Genomic DNA, 19,561 nt, shown 5'->3' with positions numbered 1-19,561 from the left:
AAAGATCGTCAGAATCCAAATCCGAACACTTTGATTTTTCCCAGAAATCTACCAGATACAGAAATAATTGAGTATAAGGTAACAGAATAAAAAGGATTTAAATTCAAGGATTATAAGAGAGGATCATAAAAAGGAAAATAATGTATTGAGAAAGGTTAAGGAAACCTAAGTAATAAGATCCCGGGTATGATCCCTCAAACGATAAACGAAAACGAAAGTTAAGCGAACCGTATAACAGATCAGCGGTCATTAGCCAAATAATTAAAAGCTAATCAAAGAGATTAGAGGGGATGATGTCATCAAACCAATGAGAAGAGGGCAAGTAAGGGATGATGACATAACAAGGTGACATAAGCATGACATAAGGGGAAGGAGGTGTGGTTGATTTAAAACCACACAAAGTTCAAGGTTAAAAAGGTAATTAACCAAAAACAAATCAAAAGCAACCAAGCTAGGCAAAACAACTCATAAACACAAAAATCATTTCACTTCTTCATCAAGAAGCTCTCGGCTTTTCTCTTCATTTCAAGGAGGAAAATTCAAAATTCAAGTTCCAAGCTTCCTTAATTAGTAAGGTAATTATCTAATACTCCTTATGCATAGATATGGCTATCCTATAAGTTTAAGCCTCCAATTCATTCTCAATCTCTTCCAAAAAATCAATGAAGAAGATAATGAATAGTTATTTCAAGATTTTTAACATGATTTTCTTTGTTTTTCCTTTAAGATCCAAGCATCCCTAAGATATCTCAAGGCTTCTTAAGGCTTCCTAGCTACTCAAATCACTTCAAGGAAGGTATAACATCTCCAAACCCTAACTTTACTTTGTATATTAGGATGGTTTTGATTGTTATGGTAAAAGAGAAGCTTGATGCTTGTATGTTTAGAGTTTGGGAGGGAGTTATAGTGAATTGGATGTTGAAATCTTGTTGATTAGTTAAAGGACTTAAGTATAGTTTTAAATTCAAGTTTAAGATAAGTAAAAATTGTTAATGTTGAGTTGTTGGGGCTGTTATGATGTAGTATGGATGGAGTTTTTATTGGGTTGTGATTGTGGATTGATTTTGGGTTGAATTGGAGTGTTTTAAATTTGGGAAATCGCGTAATCATAGTCGTCGTAATGTCTGATTTACTTTAGGCTGTTTTGTTCTTAACATTAGGACCCGAAAAATCCCTTCTAGATTTTTACTATTGGCATGATTAGATAGTTCATGTTACGAGCTTCGTTTTGATATGTGGTTCGTTTAATTCCGATGTACGGTTTAGGAGAAACGGCCATTTTAAGTAACGACGTTTCGTGAACGAACCATTACCCCTCACCTTACTTTGAAACATAGGTTAAAGACCTTAAAGGACTAATTGGAGTATGAAACATTTAAGTAAAGTGTAATAGGCAGTTGGTAAGACACTCGCGAAAGAATCGTCTTAAAACTCGTAATGGTTAATTTATTAAAAATGGTGGAGCCGAGGGTACTCGAGCGACTTAAGTGAATCGTTAAGCGCAAAGCGAGCGTTAGAGTCTAAATTGGTTAAAGTATAGATTTATAAGTGACTTTGGTTTAATTCCAACGTATATGTTGTTTATAGGTTACCAGACTCGTCCCAAGACATTTGTAACCCCCAGTTGCTCAGGCAAGTTTTCTACCCGTATAACTGTTGTTGTGATGTATATGTGTATATGCATGATCTTGTGATAAATGCATATTTGTTATTAGCAAATTCTTGCGATATATTGTAGCATGTGATATGGTATATATGCATGCTTGTTTCGTATTCTTGATTTATATATCTGTTGGTTCAAATGCTTATTAGTTGCATAATACCTATGCTAGAGATAAGCGGTATTTGAGTATTCTCTTAGTATAGGGGATCAAAAGGTGAACTTTTTCTAAAACCGGAAGGCGAGGCTCCCGAGTATTATATATATATATATATATGAATAGTTTTTAAAACTATTAATCGAAGAAGGTTTATTCGATAACTTTATATTATTTAATGAATATTACTTGAATATTCATTCGAGGACTTATGACTCACTTTATATTATTTAATGAATATTACTTGAATATTCATTCGAGGACAGATGACTCCGCTTATATTATTTAATTGAATATTATTTGAATATTCATATGAGGACCTATGACTCCGATTATTTTCTAAAATGTATTCTTTATTTTACTAAAGAATAAGGTGTCGATAATCAAACTTATTTTTTTGATTATTCAAATAAAGATAGTACTTTCGTATAAGTATATCTTTGGTTATTTAATACTCATTTCAAGTATAAGTTTTACAACTTCTACTTCAATTATTTGTATAAAGATTATTCTTTAAGGGAATATTATTTAAATGATAATATTCAGATATTTTCTAATATATCGGGACTGATTTACTTTATTAAATCAACATTACTCCAAACATTCTTAAAAATATTTTTGAGTCTTCAAAATAATTTTAAAAGTTAGAGCGGATCCCAAAACTCATTTTTATAGTTAAGATCTTCCTTTCGAAGGGGATTTAAATACTCGCTCAAAACTTGAGGGATCCGGCTCAGTGGTGTATTTTACATTCGCAACGAGGTTGCTGTTTTGATAAATGAATTGATTAGTTACCCAACGTTCGGGAAGTAAGTCCATCTATTGAGTCGGCATAAGCAACATGGGCTCAGTGGGCGTCAATGAAAGTGTAAGTGGCTCAGTGGGAGTCCATCAAATGCATAAGTGGCTGAGTGGCAGTCCAGCATAAGGTCCTATTGCGACCAGGGTGATGACCAGTGGGGAATTCGTCCATCTACTAGTAGAAAAGGTTACTTATTGGTATCTTTGCCTGATCAGCTAGATATCAGGTTTATGCCAAGGTTTTCTCCTTTCCAAAATTCATTGGATATTGCAACTCTGTTTATAATTTTCATAACAGAGGTTTTCAAGGAGTGTATGAAATGTATATATATAGGTGTATATATATATATCGGGACTTAATGAAGTATCTCGTAACTTCATTATTTATAATGATATTTCAAGGATTGAATCTATTCAAGTCTTATCTTGTAGTCTCATCTGGGTGATAAACTTTTGAAACTGATTATAACTTGAACGGTGGTAGTTCAAGTAGTATTCGGATATAAGTATATTGGAGTATCTTGTAACTTCATCTTTTAAACTTATATCTAGTAAATGATTATCTTGTGCATGTCAAAGATTTTCGGAAAAATGTTGAGACAAGGTTAGATATATGAGATCACCTTGCAACGATATTTTATACAGTTATAAACGGGAACTCTGTGTATATTATACATGTCAGAGGATTTCAAAGATTGTGAAAAGTATATATGTACATATATACTGAATATTTTGCGACTTGGTCGCGGTAAGATATCAAACTTGGTTCATTTCTTCTTGACCAAGACTTTCATGAGTACTATGAGAATGCTCATATATTGTAAATCATTATACATATTATTTTGATGGGCTTTTTGCTCACCCTTGCTTTCTTCTTTCATCACACAACATCAGCTAGACAAGATGAACAGGACCAAGCTTCCAATTCGCAAGCGGTTAGAAAATGTTCCGCAGTTTTCTGGAAGCGTTGATGCCGCCGTAGCTGAGGTAGGAGCTACCAATAGGCTAGGTTTTCAACTATTGATGAACCAGATTTATGTATATTTATGAATTGTAATAATGGAAAAGAAATGTAAATTTATTCAGAAACCCTTTTAAGGTGTATTGGCATATAATTGTGGAATAAAACGACTTGTGATTATTTTTGGATATTCATCTCTGTGACTACAACTTGTGGTGTGTGTGTTTATGGTGGGGTCACAGTACATAATAGTTGATTAATTATTAAGATTGGGTGTTATTAAGGGAAATGGAACTCGTGACAACCCGGATCCCCGACCCCGGATTTGGGGGTGTTACAACTTTCCTTCTTCATCTACAACTTCAACTTCTACATCTTTTGCTTTTTTAGCATCAGCAACTTTTCCAAACCTTAAGGTGACAGCTTTGACTTGCTCTTTGACTTCCTTCCTGCCTGGCACTTTAGTATCGCTGGGAAGTGTGCCAGTTTGATGATTGAACAAGGCATTGGCTATTTGTCCAATTTCATTTTCCAAGGTCTTGATAGAAACATCCTGACTTTTGCACAACAACTTTAACTCCTCGAAATCAGCACTAGAAGGTGGAGCAATACCTCCTTGTTGAGGATATCGTTGCCCTTGAGCAAATTACTGAGGTTGCTGGAATCCAGGTGGATTAAACTGTTTAATTGCAGCTTGCTGATATGATTACTGAACATCATTTTGATTATTCCTCCAGCTGAAATTGGGATGATTTCTGTTATTAGGATGATAAGTAGTGGGCACAGACTGCTGCGGTCTTTGAAAATTGTTCACATACTGAACAAATTCATTAACAAGAGAACACTGATCCGTAGCATGAGAACCGGCACACATCTCACAGACATTAGCTATTTGATTTACACTATAGTTGGTTTAAGAATCGACCTTCATAGACAGCGCCTTGAGCTGCGCTACAATAGCTGTAGCTGCATCGACTTCCAGAATACCTGCTACTTTCCCAGATATCATCCTTTGAGTTGGGTTTTGATACTCATTTGCAGCCATATTTTCAATGAGATTATAGGCCTCAGTATAGTTTTTGGCCCACAAGGCGCCTCCAGAAGCTGCATCGAGCATGGGTCGAGATTTGACCCCCAAACTATTGTAGAGACCATTGATCACCATCCAGTCAGGCATTCCATGATGTGGACACTTTCTCAACATCTGCTTGTAGCGCTCCCAAGCTTCGCACAAAGATTCTCCTGGTTGCTGCGCAAACTGAGTAAGAGCACTCCTCATAGATGCAGTTTTGGCCATTGGATAAAACTTCACCAGAAACTTTTGTGCAAGATCTTCCCAAGTAGTGATGGACCCAGCCGGTAAAGAATATAATCAGTCCTTAGTTTTGTCCCTCAAAGAGAATGGAAAAAGCCTCAGCTTGATAGCCTCATCAGTGACACCATTATATTTGAAAGTACTACAGATCTCGACAAAATTCCTGATATGCATGTTGGGATCTTCAGTCGCAGCCAATCCGAAAGAAATAGAATTCTGCACCATCTGAATAGTACCCGGCTTGATTTCAAAAGTATTGGCCTGAATAGCCGGATGAATGATGCTTGACTGAATGTCATCAATTTTAGGCCGAGAAAAGTCCATAAGAGCTTGATCAGCTTGAGCTAGACGATCACCCATTGTTTTAAGTTCTTTCTTTTCACTTTCTTTATCTGAATCTTCAAAAACTATCTTCTCCGGAAAGTCAAGAGCTTTATCTGTTTCCTTAGCTTTATCCAAATTTCTCTTGCGAGTGCGAGAACGTGTTTGCATAAACGCTCGCTAGAGCACCTGAAACACTACCGGAAGCAGTAAGTAACAAGTCTTAATCAATGAATCCTAATGACCACTGATGGCAAGTACATAAACTAAACAAATTAACACCGAGTCCCCGGTAGAGGCGCCAAAAACTTGTTAGGCACAAAGCATGCACTAAATAAATCACGCAAGTATACGCGTTCACAAGTAATATAGAATGATTTCTAGTTCATTCCTACAGAGACTCTGATTAATTATAATTAATTAACACTTACTCACCAATATATGATTATTCTTCAATGCTAAGACAAATAACAAATAGGGTTTTGATTAAACTAAGAGATTATACTAAATAACATTAATCAAGAAAAGTGAGATTGAATTTCTATATATGACAAACATGGAATTCTAACTTCATTAAATACCTCATTCAATAGCCTTTTCATTCTTAACCTTAGCATGTGATGGTGATGACACTAATTAGATAACATGAAACTGATAAACGCCAACTTTCGTTGCATGAGTACCGTTCTACCAGACATCCACAAAAGAGATAGAAGCTGAATAGGCACCAATTATATTGAGACCCTATATGTCTATAGAATTTGACAACATAATGGTTTAAGCACAAGTTATCTATCTTGATTACATAGAGAAAGTAAGATGGTTAAAATTACCTACGAATCATCCATAACAATAACACATGAACCTATACTAGCATGGCAAGTTCTAAACCTCTATATTCATTATCGCTTCAATAGAGATTAACACGATAATGATTAACACCAAAACTAGGATATCAATCAATCACCAAACACTAAGGTATCGAAATAAATTAACTTTAGAAATCCATAAGTAAATCCGTTAAAACCCCACGATAATGATTAGCCTATAATCGGACTCATCATCAACGTGGGTTCTGATGAAAGCATGATAATAAATAATATAAGAGTGCTAAGGTTCTAGAACAAATCGAAAATGAGCATCCAAGTATCAACTATGTTGAAGAAAATAAGAGTCTTTTTCTCCATAGCCTTGTCGTGCTCTCTAGGCCTTCTTATTGCTCTCCCCTTGCCTTTGAAAACGTCTTCCCATAAGGGTTATATAGGAGTCCAGGAGTCACCGTGCCAATAGAAGCCCAATTGTACTTGAATTAATAAAATCCAGATTCTGAAATTCCGACCACAGGCGGTCGCCTGCTGCCTCCACGCGGGCATCTGCTGGCACGTGGTCGCCTGCTCCTAGCGCGCGGCCGCCTGCAACCTTTCTGGAAAATTCCTTATTTTGCTTCGGTTTTTGCTGATTTCTTCGCTAATCACCCCTAGACTAATTCCAAGCACTTCCTTAAGCTTTATTTGATGAAAACCACCTATCTAAGTAAGTTATACCTTGAAATGCAAAAACACTCAAAAATGCGTCAAATACACAAAATACTTGAGTCCAAGACACTAATTCAAGCCGTTATGAAACGCTCTAAGTGGTATAAAATGCCACTTATCACTTAGCAAGTCCAATAGGACTTACCTGATCCAAAGCCTACCTATATAACTTTGCAGTTGGCTAATCGCTCTATTACATATCCATGAGGCATTGTGGAGGATCTCTTGGTCAAGGTGGATGTTGAGTGGCATTTATGACACTCTATAATGCTCTAATAAGCTTTGAATTGATGCATTTCAGGCATTACCTAGGTAATAAGGTGCATTAGCATTATTTTGGTGCTAATTTGGTGTCAAGGTGGTGTTGGAATAAAAGCTCGTTGAAATCCGGCTCGAAGCTGCAAGAAAAATGAAGAAAATAAATTCTGGCAGAAGCCCAGCGCGCCCGCGCTGATCAAGCGTGCGCCCGCGCTTGAAGTACAGAAAGCCAGCGCGCCCGCGCTGATCGAGCGCGCGCCTGCGCCGTGTCGTGATGATAGATTCCTTTTCTACTTGGTTTCTGAGAGAAAGAATTCTACACTGCATGGGGCTGCTATATAAATATCTCTAGGTCCTTTTTAATAAAAATCATCAAGCTATATCAAGCCAGAGACATATCAAGGAGAGCCATAAGAAGACCGTTTAACACGATTCCACGAAGATGAAGAAGACCTTATTTTTACTTGTGAACCTTTGTTTTAAGTTGTATTTGGATGCTAGTTTTCTTACTTGTGAACCTTAATCTTGTTTTGTACTTGGTTTTATTTATTCGTTATAAAGACTACATTTGTTATACCATGCTTTCATCGGAACCTACATTGACGATGAGTCCGGTTATGGGCTAATCATTATCATGGGGTTCTAGCGGATTTATTTATGGATTTCTTTAGTTAAATTGTTTTGATGCCTTATTATGTGGTGATTGATTGATATCCTAGTATTGGTTGTGTGTATTCGTCTTATGAGCGTCGCGAACTTATAAGATAGCGTGTTAATTCTTAATGAAGCGAAAGTGAATATAAGGATTCAGAACTTGCCATGCTAGCATAGGTTCATGTATTTGTTATGCATGATTCATAAGTAATTTTAACCATCTTACTTTTCTTATGTAATCAAGATAGATAACTTGTGCTTAAACCATTATGTTGTCAAATTCTATAGACATATAGGGTCTCAATATAATTGGTGTCTATTCAACTTCTATCTCTTTTGTCGATGTCTGGTAGTATGGTACTCGTGCAACGAAAGTTGGCGTTTATCAGTTTCGTGTTGTCTGATTAGTGTCATCACCATTGCATGCTAAGGTTAAGAATAATAAGGCTATTGAATGAAGTATTTAATGAAGTTAGAATCCCATGTTTGTCATATATATTAATTCAGAAAATTTTATTCTCTTCGTTATTATTGTTAGTTAATTTCTAGTTATATACAACCTCAACTTGTTATTGTCTTAGCATTGAATAATAACCATACATTGTTGCTTAAGTGCGTGAATTAATTAGTTAACCAATACAGTCTCTATGGGAACGAACTAGAAAAGATTTTATACTACTTGCGAACTCGTATACTTGCGTGTATTATTAGCGCGTGTTTAGCGACTAACAAATTTTTGGCGCCGCTGCCGGGGACTGCACTGTTAATTTATAGTTTATGTGCTTTCCATCAGTGGTTGTTAAAGTTCATTGACTCGGACATTGTTACTTATTTGTTTCCTTGCATTGTTTCAGGTACTCTAGCGAGGGTGTATGTATACGCGTTCGCGTACTCGTAAGAGAACACTAGATAAAGCAGAGGAAGAAGTTGTAGTAGTTTGTAAGGAAGTTTTCGGGGAAGAAAAGAAGGTAGAAGAAGAAGAGAAAGTTGAAGAACCAGCTTTAGTAGAGATGGGTGATCAAGCAGAAAATCCAAAGGCTTTGATGGATTATTCTCAACCTAAGATTAATGACATTCAGTCAAGCATCATCAGGCCAGCCATCAGGGCTAACACTTTTGAGATCAAGTCAAGCACGATTCAAATAATTCAGAACATAGTTCAGTTTGGGGGCTCTCCTACTGAAGACCCCAATATGCACATAAGGGATTTCATCGAGATCTGCGACACCTTCAAGTTTAATGATGTGACTGAAGATGCTATCAAGCTACACCTGTTCCTATTCTCTCTGAGGGACAAGGCTAAGTACTGGTTTTACTTTCTATCAGCAGGGTCTATCACCACTTGGGAGGATCTTGCCCAAAAGTTTCTCACTAAATTCTTCCCTATGGTGAAGACTGCTCCAATCAGGAGTGCTCTTACTCAGTTTGCTCAGAAAACTGGGGAATCTCTGTGTGAGGTTTGGGATCGATATAAGGAGATGCTAAGGAAGTGCCCACACCATGGCATGCCTGATTGGATGATTATTAACTGCTTCTACAATGGATTGGGTGCTACTTCTAGACCCATGCTTGATGCAACATCAGGAGGAGCCTTATGGGCTAAGAGCTACGATGAAGCTTATGAACTTATTGAACTGATGGCTGCTAATGAGTACTAGAATCCTTCCCAGAGACTGACTCTGGGAAAAGTCGCAAGAATTCTAGAGTTGGACGCAGCAACTGCTATAGCTTCCCAACTTAAGGCTTTGACGATGAAGGTGCACACTTTGGCTAATTATGGAGTTAATCAAATCATCAGTGTCTGCGAGCTTTGTGCTGGTGCCCATGAGACTGATCAGTGTGCAATTTCTAGTGAATCAGCTCAGTTCGTGAGCAACTTTTAACGATCGCAACAACCAGTGCCAGCCTCATATCATCCCAACAACCGCAATCATCCTAATTTCAGCTGGAGCAACACTCAAAATACGGTTCAACAACCTTATCGGCAATATCCAGCTAAGCAGTACAACCCCCCTGGTTTCCAGCAACCACAATATGCACCGAGATAACAACTCCAGCTGTAACAAGCTAATGAAAAATCTGAATTAGAGGAGTTGAAGCTTATGTGCAAGAGTCAAGTTGTTTTCTTTAAGACCTTGGAAAATCAAATTGGGCAAATTGCCAATGCCTTGCTAAATCGTCAGCCTGGTACACAACCTAGTGACACTGAAGTGCCAGGAAAGAGGGAAGCTAAGGAGCAGGTAAAGGCAATCACTTTAAAGTCTGGAAAGGTTGCGAATCCCGAACAAACTGAAGTGTTGACTAAAGAAGTTGAGGCTGAGAAAGAAGTAGAGAAGCAGGAAGTAGAGGTGGAACCAAGGAAGACTACTGTTGAGCACACTCCTCCTGAGGGTAATATAGGGGAGAAATAAATCTATCCTCCACCGCCTGTTCATAATCGGCTGCGGAAGAAAAAGCCGGACAAGCAATTTGAGAAGTTTCTGGAGGTGTTCAAGAAACTTCATATCAACATACCTTTCGCTGAGGCTTTTGAGCAGATGCCTAGTTATGCAAAGTTTATGAAAGATATTCTCTCTTGGAAAGTGAAGATAGATAATTTAGAGATAGTCGCTCTTACGGAGGAATGCAGTGATGTGCTATAACATAAGTTGCCTCTGAAGCTTAAAGATCCAGGCGGATTCACTATTCCGTGTACTATTGGAAAAATGTCTTTTGACAAATGCTTATGTGACTTGGGAGCTAGCATCAATCTGATGCCCTTGTCAATCTTCAAGCAGTTGGACTTCCCTGATCCAAAACCGACTTATATGACCTTGCAGTTGGCCGACCGTTCAATTACATATCCGCGAGGTATTATGGAGGATGTCTTAGTCAAGGTTGATAAACTCATCTTCCCTGCTAATTTCGTAATTCTTGATTTCGAGGAGGATAAGAAGATTCTCATAATCTTGGGAAGACCTTTCTTGGCGACTAGCCGAACCTTGATAGATGTGCAGAAGGGTGAGCTCACAATGCGAGTGCTGGATCAGGATGTAACTTTTAATGTGTTCAATGCTATGAAATTACCTATGGAAAATGAGGAGTGCTTAAAGGTGGAGTTGGTTGATTCTGTAGTTACTTCAGAACTTGATCAATTGTTAAGGTCCGATGCCTTAGAGAAAGCCTTGTTTGGGAATTCAGATAGTGAAGATGACGAAGGTGAAGAATAATTGCAATATTTGAATGCTTCTCCATGAAAAAGGAAGATTGATATGCCTTTTAAATCTCTTAGAGTGGGGGAATTGAACAAAGCTCCTAAACGCCTCAAGCCATCTATTGAGGGAGCTCCCACTCTTGAGCATAAGCCTTTAAATGGGCATTTGAGGTATGCATTTCTAGGTGATGCATCTACTCTTCCTGTTATTATTGCGTCTGACCTTTCAGGTAGTGGCGAGGAAAAACTTCTGAGGATTCTGAGAGAGTTCAAATCGACAATTGGCTGGACTATAGCAGATATCAAGGGAATCAGCCCTTCTTATTGCATGCACAAAATTCTGCTAGAGGAAGGTAGCAAGCTTATGGTCTAGCAGCAAAGAAGACTTAATCTAATCGTGAAGGAAGTAGTGAAAAAGGAAATTCTTAAGTGGGTAGATGCAGGGATCATCTACCCTATTTCTGACAGTTCATGGGTAAGCCCGATTTAATGTGTGCCAAAGAAAGGTGGTATTACTGTGGTAGCAAATGAGAAGAATGAGCTTATTCCTACAAGGACAGTTATAGGGTGGCGAGTTTGCATGAACTACAGGAAGCTGAATAAAGTCACTAGAAAGGATCACTTCCCCTTGCCCTTCATTGATCAGATGCTTGATAGGTTGGATGGTCATGAGTACCACTGTCTTCTGGATGGTTATTCGGGTTATAATCAAATTTGTATTGCTCCTGAAGATCAGGAGAAAACAACCTTCACTTGTCCATTTGGTACTTTCGCCTTCAGACGAGTTTCTTTTGGTCTGTGTGGTGCACCAGCCACATTTCATAGATGTATGATGGCCATCTTTTCCGACACGATTGGCCAGAATGTGGAGGTATTCATGGACAACTTCTCAGTCTTTGGCGATTCTTTTGATGAATGCTTGTAAAATCTTGGACATGTTCTCAAGAGGTGTGTTGAGACCAATCTGGTTTTTAATTGGGAGAAATGTCACTTTATGGTGCATCAGGGCATTATTCTCGGGCACAAGGTTTCTAGTAAGGGTCTAGAGGTGGACAAGGCCAAGGTGGGGGTCATTGAGAATCTTCCTCCACCCATTTCTGTTAAGGGAATTCATAGTTTTCTTGGACATGCGAGTTTCTACAGGCATTTCATCAAAGACTTCTCGAAAATTTCAAAGCCATTGTGTAGTTTGCTAGAAAAAGATGTTCCTTTCAAGTTTGATGAGGAGTGCCTTGTAGCTTTTGAGACATTGAAGAAGAATTTAATCACGGCACCGGTCATAACTGCGCCTAATTGGAATGAACCTTTTGAGATGATGTGCGATGTAAGCGACTATGCAGTTGGAGCAGTTCTTGGGCAGAGGAAGAACAACATATTTCATATGGTCTACTACGCTAGTAAGACCCTAAACGGTGCTCAACCGAATTATACTAATACGGAGAAAGAACTTTTGGCTATTGTCTATGGTTTTAAGAAATTTCGATCTTATCTCCTTGGGACGAAGGTGACAGTTTTCACTGATCACACTGCAATTCAAAAATCAAGTCGCTGATCATCTCTCGCGTTCAGAGAATCCTAATGCCAATTTATTGGATAAGACATTAATAAATGAATCTTTTCCCGACGAGCAGCTGTTTGGAGTGCAAGAAGAAGAACCTTGGTTTGCAGACATTGTGAACTACCTTGTGAGTAATATCATGCCTCCCGACTTATCTTATGCTCAAAAGAAGAAGTTTCTACATGAAGTAAATTGGTATATGTGGGATGAGCCGTTTCTTTTTCGACAAGGAGCTGACCAAATCATCCGGAGATGTATTCCTTACAGCGAAACGGGGGGGGGATCTTACGAGATTACCACTCAACGGATTATGGAGGACATTATAGTGGAGAAAAGACAACAGCTCGTGTTCTTCAAGCAGGTTTCTTTTGGCCGAAATTATTTAAAGATGCTCACCAGTTCGTTTTGAAATATGATTGATGTCAACATATGGGTAATATGTCTAAAAGGGTTGAGATGCCTCTTAATGTGCTTCTCGAGGTTGAGGTCTTCGATGTTTGGGGAATTGACTTCATGGGGCCATTTGTCTCATCTTGTAACAATCAGTATATCTTGTTGGTGGTTGACTACGTGTTGAAATGGGTTAAAGTTAAGTCGTTGCCAACGAACGATGCGAAAATGGTGCTTAATTTTCTTCACAAGCAGATATTCACTAGGTTTGGAACTCCAAGAGTCATAATCAGTAATGAGGGGTCGCATTTATGTAATCGCAAGTTCAATGCTATAATGAAAAAGTATAATGTGAACCATCACATTGCCACGACTTATCATCCTTAGATAAATGGTCAAGCTGAGGTATCTAATAGAGAGATCAAGCACATCTTAGAGAAAGTCATGTGTCCATCAAGGAAAGATTGGGGTCTAGTGCTCAAGTCATTTATGCCGGGGCAACAAGTTCTTTTGTTCAACTCTCGTCTCCGTCTTTTTCCTGGAAAGTTAAAGTCAAGGTGGTCAGGGCCCTTCATAATCAAAACTGTGTTTCCACATGGAACGGTGGAAATTTTTGAGAATGATCCGGGACAAGCATTCAAGGTAAATGGTCAGAGTTTGAAGCATTATTATGGTGACACGGCGAACGACGATATGGTTAGTGTCGTTCTATTATCCGTTTGAGCTCAAGGTTCTACGTCGAGCTAGCGACGTAAAAGAAGCGCTTCTTGGGAGGCAACCCAAGTATGTTATACATTAGTAGATGGAGGAAATAAGAAGAAAGGAGAAAAACACAAAAAAAATCAGAAAAAGGAAAAAATTCAGGGCCAACTACAGAAGCTGGGGGCGCCCGCACTGACCAAGCGCGCGGCCGCGCCGTTTTTCCAGTAGCCAAGCGCTCCCGCGCTGTTCAAGCGCGCACCCGCGCCGGTTTTTCAGAGAGTGAGCGCAGCCGCGCGCTTCCGCGCTGTCCAAGCGCGCGGCTGCGCCGGGTCCCTGTTCGAAAAAAATAGAAGATTTATAAGGTAATTTTAGGACTTCTAATCAAAAACCAATTCCAACCCGATTTTTACTCTTCCACATCCCATAATTCCCTCTCTTGATCAATTCCATTATTCCCACAATCCCCACAATCAATTCCCACTTCTATTCCTTATCAATTTCACACCTCTCCACTTATAATTACATACACTTACACAACTTCTCCACCACATCACAAATTCTCAAACACAAATCTCTCTCAAATACTTAAAATTTTATTCTCTTTTCGTCAATCCCAATGGGACCCAAGAGACAAAAAATGTAAGTTGGCAGCAGCACCACCGATTCTTCATCTGTGGGTGGTATGAGGCCCAGGTTTTCTACTCCTGAGGCTGAGGAGGAGTAAACGAGGCTTCTATCGAAGCCTATTGCTAAGGAGCGGGGTTTTCTGCCATCAGGAAAGGATGGTAAGCTGTTAGAGATGATTCTCGAGATGGGTTGGGTTTCTTTTTATGAGGCGCCCGCTGCTGTACCCATGAGTGTGGTGCGGGAGTTCTATGTGAATGCCAAGGTGAAGAAGAATGGTTTCACGATGGTGAGGGGGAGGACTGTAGAGTACATTGTTGATGATATTAGGACGGTGATTGAGCAGCCTGCGAGGAAGGTAGGTCAGTACACTTGGAACGATAAGACTCCGGAAGACTTTGATTTGGATCTCATCGTTGCTACTTTGCGTGTGCCTGAGACTCATCGGAAGTTCAAGAGGGGCACTACTGATTACTCAACATTACATGTTTCATGCATGAACAGGTTTGCACGGGCTTGAAACTCATTTATTTGTGCTAACATCATGCCATCTTCGCATGTGCAAGAGATTACTGTGAAGCGTGCTCATCTGCTTTTGGGGATTCTGCAAGGTGATTACATTGATTTGGGGATGGTGATATATCAGGAATTCTGAGATTCTTGAGAGGAGGTACTACAGGTGCTATTCCGTATGCGTCCGTTGTGACGAAGTTGTGCGTGGCAGTTGGTGTTCATTGACCCGCACATAAGCAGCTACAGCTTCCCAACGCTCCTATCGACAGTTCTACACTGTTGAGCATGCAGGAGTGGTATGGAGGGAAGTCCGATCCTAAGGGGCTTGGGTACTCATATGATCATCTACTAGGTGGTAGGCCCATGAAGGCAGCTACTGCGGGAGGTTCTCAGCATGCCCGTCGAGCAGCTTGGAGAGCTCAGTTAGGAGAGGAGGCTGGACCGTCAGGATCGCAGTAGCAGCAGGAGGTAGCAGAGGTTGGAGCTGGTTTGATTTCGACGCAGTATTGGCGTCTCGCGAGGAGGATGGATGCTATGCACGACATCCATAGTCGGTTTGCACACGATCTCACCTAGGCACTTGGGAGAGCATTTAGAGCCACCGAAGTTGACATCCAGTGGCCCGTTTTTGGTGAAGATTCCGTGTATCTGCCTCCAGACACGCCTGACACTCCACCCATTGAGGGTGAGGATTCTGATTCACAGTAGGTATGCCTGAATTCCTTACTATTACCTTCACTGAGGATAGTGAATAATTTAAGTTTGGGGGTAGTAGTTAAAAGAATATAGTTTTGTGTGAGTCACATATAGTTGTATATTGCATAATAGTTTAGTTCACATAGTTGCATATTTTTCCATGTAGTTTTTTTTGTAGTTATATGATATTTTGTTCATGTAGTTTCATGCATTTGTATTATAACATGATCCCATAGATAATTTTCAGATTAATTGATGATATTGATGCTAGTGTAGTGATGTCGCATTTAGTGATGTTGAGTCTTATTGGATTGATTTGCATGCTGGATACACTTGTATTTCACTAAGTCTTATAGGTTGCTAGAGTGCTAGATCATGATCATGGTTTGTTTGTTTGTCAAGGTTAATCGCTTGTTTATATTTAGAATTTAGGATATTCTCTTAATAATAAAAGACATGGACATTTAGAAATTGGAGAAATTTTGATTTCATTGCTAGTTGTGGGGCTAGGTGTCAAATGGCTAGTAGCGGGCTCATATTTATATGAGTAGTCTAGGGTTGAGCGAGATGGAGCAAAACGCACTCGTTTAGAAATTCGTTGAAAAAAAAGAGAAATAGAAAAATAAAAAAAATAAAAAAAGAAGAATAAGTGTTATGTATAATTGATCACGAGTGGGCTTTTTAGCACTCGAGTTATTAAGTTCTTAGGGGACTTTGTGCCTAGTGACCTAAGGCTTTTATAGTCTGGGATCCGCTAACCTAACGCTCGCTACATGGGTACTATTGTATAAGTCTTTTATGGACCTCACTCATTGCACGATCAAATAAGCATACTTGTGTTGTTTTATTGTGAATAAAAGCATGAATCCATGTTAAACTTCGATATAAGAATTGAAGTGTTATAAGTTATGAGTCTAGCTTTTATTTTATTTATAAACTTGTGATTATTTTGATAAGTAGTGAGTCATGATTATCGATCTAGTTGTGATAGTATATCTGTAAGCATGTGCACACACGCACGTCTCTGGTTTATAGGTTCATTTGTGAGATTTGATTGATCTTTATGCGAATAATTGCATTTGCTGAGGTGTTTCTTATTGATTGGTTTAGTTATTTTATGGGGATCGTTGCATTTATTTAGTTGGATTCATGCATTTTATTTTCTTGTTCTTTGAGTTTGTTTATGCTTGAGGACAAGCATCGATTCAAGTTTGGGGGTATTTTGAGTGACATTTATGACACTTTATAATGCTATAATAAGCTTTGAATTGATGTGTTTGTACTCAAGTTGTTAAGTTTTTTAGCTTCTTTTCGAGTGTTTTTGCATTTCAGGCATTATCTAGGTAATCAGGTGAATTAGCGTTGTTTTGGTGCTAATTTGGTGTCAAGGTGGTGTTGGAATAAAAGCTCATTAAAAGCCGGCTCGAAGCTGCAATAAAAATGAAGAAAATAAATTCTGGCAGAAGCCCAGCGCGACTGCGCTAATTAAGCGCGCGGCCGCGCTAATTAAGCGCACGGCCGCGCTTGAAGTACAGAAAGCCAGCGCGCCCGCGCTGATCAAGCACGTGCCCTCGCTGTGTCGGGATGACAGATTCCTATTTCTACTTGGTTTCTGAGAGAAAGAATTATACACTGCATGGGGCTGCTATATAAACATCTCTAGGTCATTTTTAATAAAAATCATCAAGTTATATCAGGCCAGAGATATATCAAGGAGAGCCGTAAGAAGACCGTTTAGCACGATTCAACGAAGACGAAGAAGACCTTGTTTTTACTTGTGAACCTTTGTTTTAAGTTGTATTTGGATGCTAGTTTTCTTACTTGTGAACCTTAATCTTGTTTTGTACTTGGTTTTATTTATTCGTTATAAAGACTACGTTTGTTATACCATGCTTTCATCGGAACCCACATAGATGATGAGTCCGATTATGGGCTAATCGTTATCGTGGGGTTCTAATGGATTTATTTATAGATTTCTTTAGTTAAATTGTTTTGATGCCTTAGTATATGGTGATTGATTGATATCCTAGTATTGGTTGTGCGTATTCGTCTTATAAGCGTCGCGAACTTATAAGATAGTGTGTTAATTCTTAATGAAGCGAAAGTGAATTTAAGGATTCAGAACTTGCCATGCTAGCATAAGTTCATGTATTTATTATGCATGATTCGTAGGTAATTTTAACCTTATTACTTTCCCTATGTAATTATGATAGATAACTTGCACATTAAACTGTTATGTTGTCAATTTCTATAGACATATAAGATCTCAATATAATTGGTGTCTATTTAGCTTCAATCTTTTTTGTCGATGTCTGGTTGTATGGTATTTGTACAACGAAAGTTGGCATTTACTAGTTTCGTGTTATCTGATTAGTGTCATCACTATTGCATGCTAAGTTTAAGAACAAAAAGGCTATTGAATGAAGTATTTAATGAAGTTAGAATCCCGTGTTTGTGTTATATAAGTTAATCAATCTTAGTTCTCTTAGTAATATTAATTATTATTATCTCTTAGTTAATCGTAGTTATAAACGCTCTTAATTTGTTATCATCTTAACATTGAATAATAACCACACCATCATTGCATAAGTACGTTAATTGAAATTAACCTAAACCATTCTCTATGGGAACGAACTAGAATTAATTCTATATTACTTGCGATCGTGTATACTTGCGTGAATATTAGCACATATTTTCGTCCTAACAGACACCCATCAGGCGTTGTTATAAAGCACATTTATTGCATTTCTTCATCTTGTTCTAGTAATGATTTCAATATATGTCCATTTTCTGAATAATGTAAAATCCCTTTTCCAAAACATAGTAAATCTCGTGCAAATTCTAAATTTGAGTTGATTCATATGGATGTTTGGGTCCCTAACCATGTTAATTCTAGCACTGGTGCTAGATATTTTTTGACTTTAATCGACGACTACACTAGAGCCGCTTCGGCTTTCCTCATGCCTACAAAATAACATGTATTTTCTATTTTGACATCTTTTCTTCATTATAATGTCAAACAATTTAATACATCTGTGCAGTCAATTCAAATTGATAATGGTGTAGAATTCATCAATTCTTCTTTAAAATCTCTTTTGGAACTTAATGGTATTATTCATCAACTATCTTTCCCGTACACACCCAAACAGAATTCTCGTGTTGAACGTAAGCATAGACACTTATTTGACATGGCTAGGTACTTCATTTTTAATTGGGTTTACCTCTCAAGTATTGGGTCGAATGTATTCTTACTGCAGCTTACCGTATTAATAAATTTCCCACACTTGTTCTTGACTATAAATCACCTTTCGAGCTTTTACATTATAATCCACCTGATTATTCACAACTTAAAATTTTTGGATGCTTATGCTTTGTTTCGATCCATGTTAATGATAAGTTTTCTTCTCGAGCTATTAGATCAGTGTTCATTGGATATCCAGCTGATCAAAAAGGGTATAAACTCCTTAATCTCGCAAATCATTCTATTTTCACTAGCCGTCATGTGATTTTCCGTGAACACGTATTTCCATGTCATGTTAATACCCAGAATGTTCCTTCTTCCACTACTTTTCTTGATTGGTTATCTTCATTATCAATCTAGTCCTTTTATGAACCCTATGACTAATCATATGCTTCCACACACTTCTAATTCTTAAATAAATAAGTCTGCTGATTCCTTACTTACTTCTCCACAATATGTTCAGTGTCATATTCCAGCCTCTACTTTGATTAGTGGTGAGCTTGTCACTCAACCAGTTATTTCACAGACTACTGTTTCACAGCCCATTGAGCCTCACTTTAAGAGTAACATATCTGTTCCTAAAAGATCTTCGGTGAGGTCTATCAATCGTCTGCAATGGTAGGCAGATTATCATATGCCCTCCAAAAAAGCTTTGGTGAATACAATAAAGCAATATGTTCCCAATTCTATTGTTTCTTCTCAAGTGATCTTAGAACCACAACATTTTTATCAAGCTGTTACTCAACCTCAGTGGATAGAGGCTATGCAGAAAGAGCTCATAGCTCTTGAACAGAATAATACTTGGATTTTAGTACCTTTACTTCCTGGAAAGAAAATGATAGGATGCAAATGGGTCTATAAAGTTAAATATCATTCCAATGATGAAATTGAACGTTACTAGGCTCGCTTGGTTGCAAGAGGTTACACTCACTTCGAAGGTATAAATTATCATGATACTTTTGCCCAAAAATGGAATGGTGGC

The 19,561-nt window shown here is 38.3% G+C and overlaps 2 non-coding genes across 2 annotated transcripts; one reads left to right on the top strand and one right to left on the bottom strand.

Annotated features, from left to right (window-relative positions):
* The first annotated feature begins 4,754 nt into the window (after nucleotides 1–4,754).
* LOC141680343 (small nucleolar RNA R71) lies at nucleotides 4,755–4,861 on the top strand. Its single transcript, XR_012558313.1, has one exon. It is a non-coding gene; the product is annotated as a small nucleolar RNA R71 (small nucleolar RNA).
* A 4,201-nt stretch (nucleotides 4,862–9,062) lies between these two features.
* On the bottom strand, nucleotides 9,063–9,169 carry LOC141683768 (small nucleolar RNA R71). The gene has a single exon (XR_012560432.1). It is a non-coding gene; the product is annotated as a small nucleolar RNA R71 (small nucleolar RNA).
* Nucleotides 9,170–19,561: the final 10,392 nt, after the last annotated feature.

Source organism: Apium graveolens, chromosome 1, assembly GCF_009905375.1.
Source record: "Apium graveolens cultivar Ventura chromosome 1, ASM990537v1, whole genome shotgun sequence".
Taxonomy (NCBI): domain Eukaryota; kingdom Viridiplantae; phylum Streptophyta; class Magnoliopsida; order Apiales; family Apiaceae; genus Apium; species Apium graveolens.
This window is presented reverse-complemented; position numbering and strand designations above follow the sequence as displayed.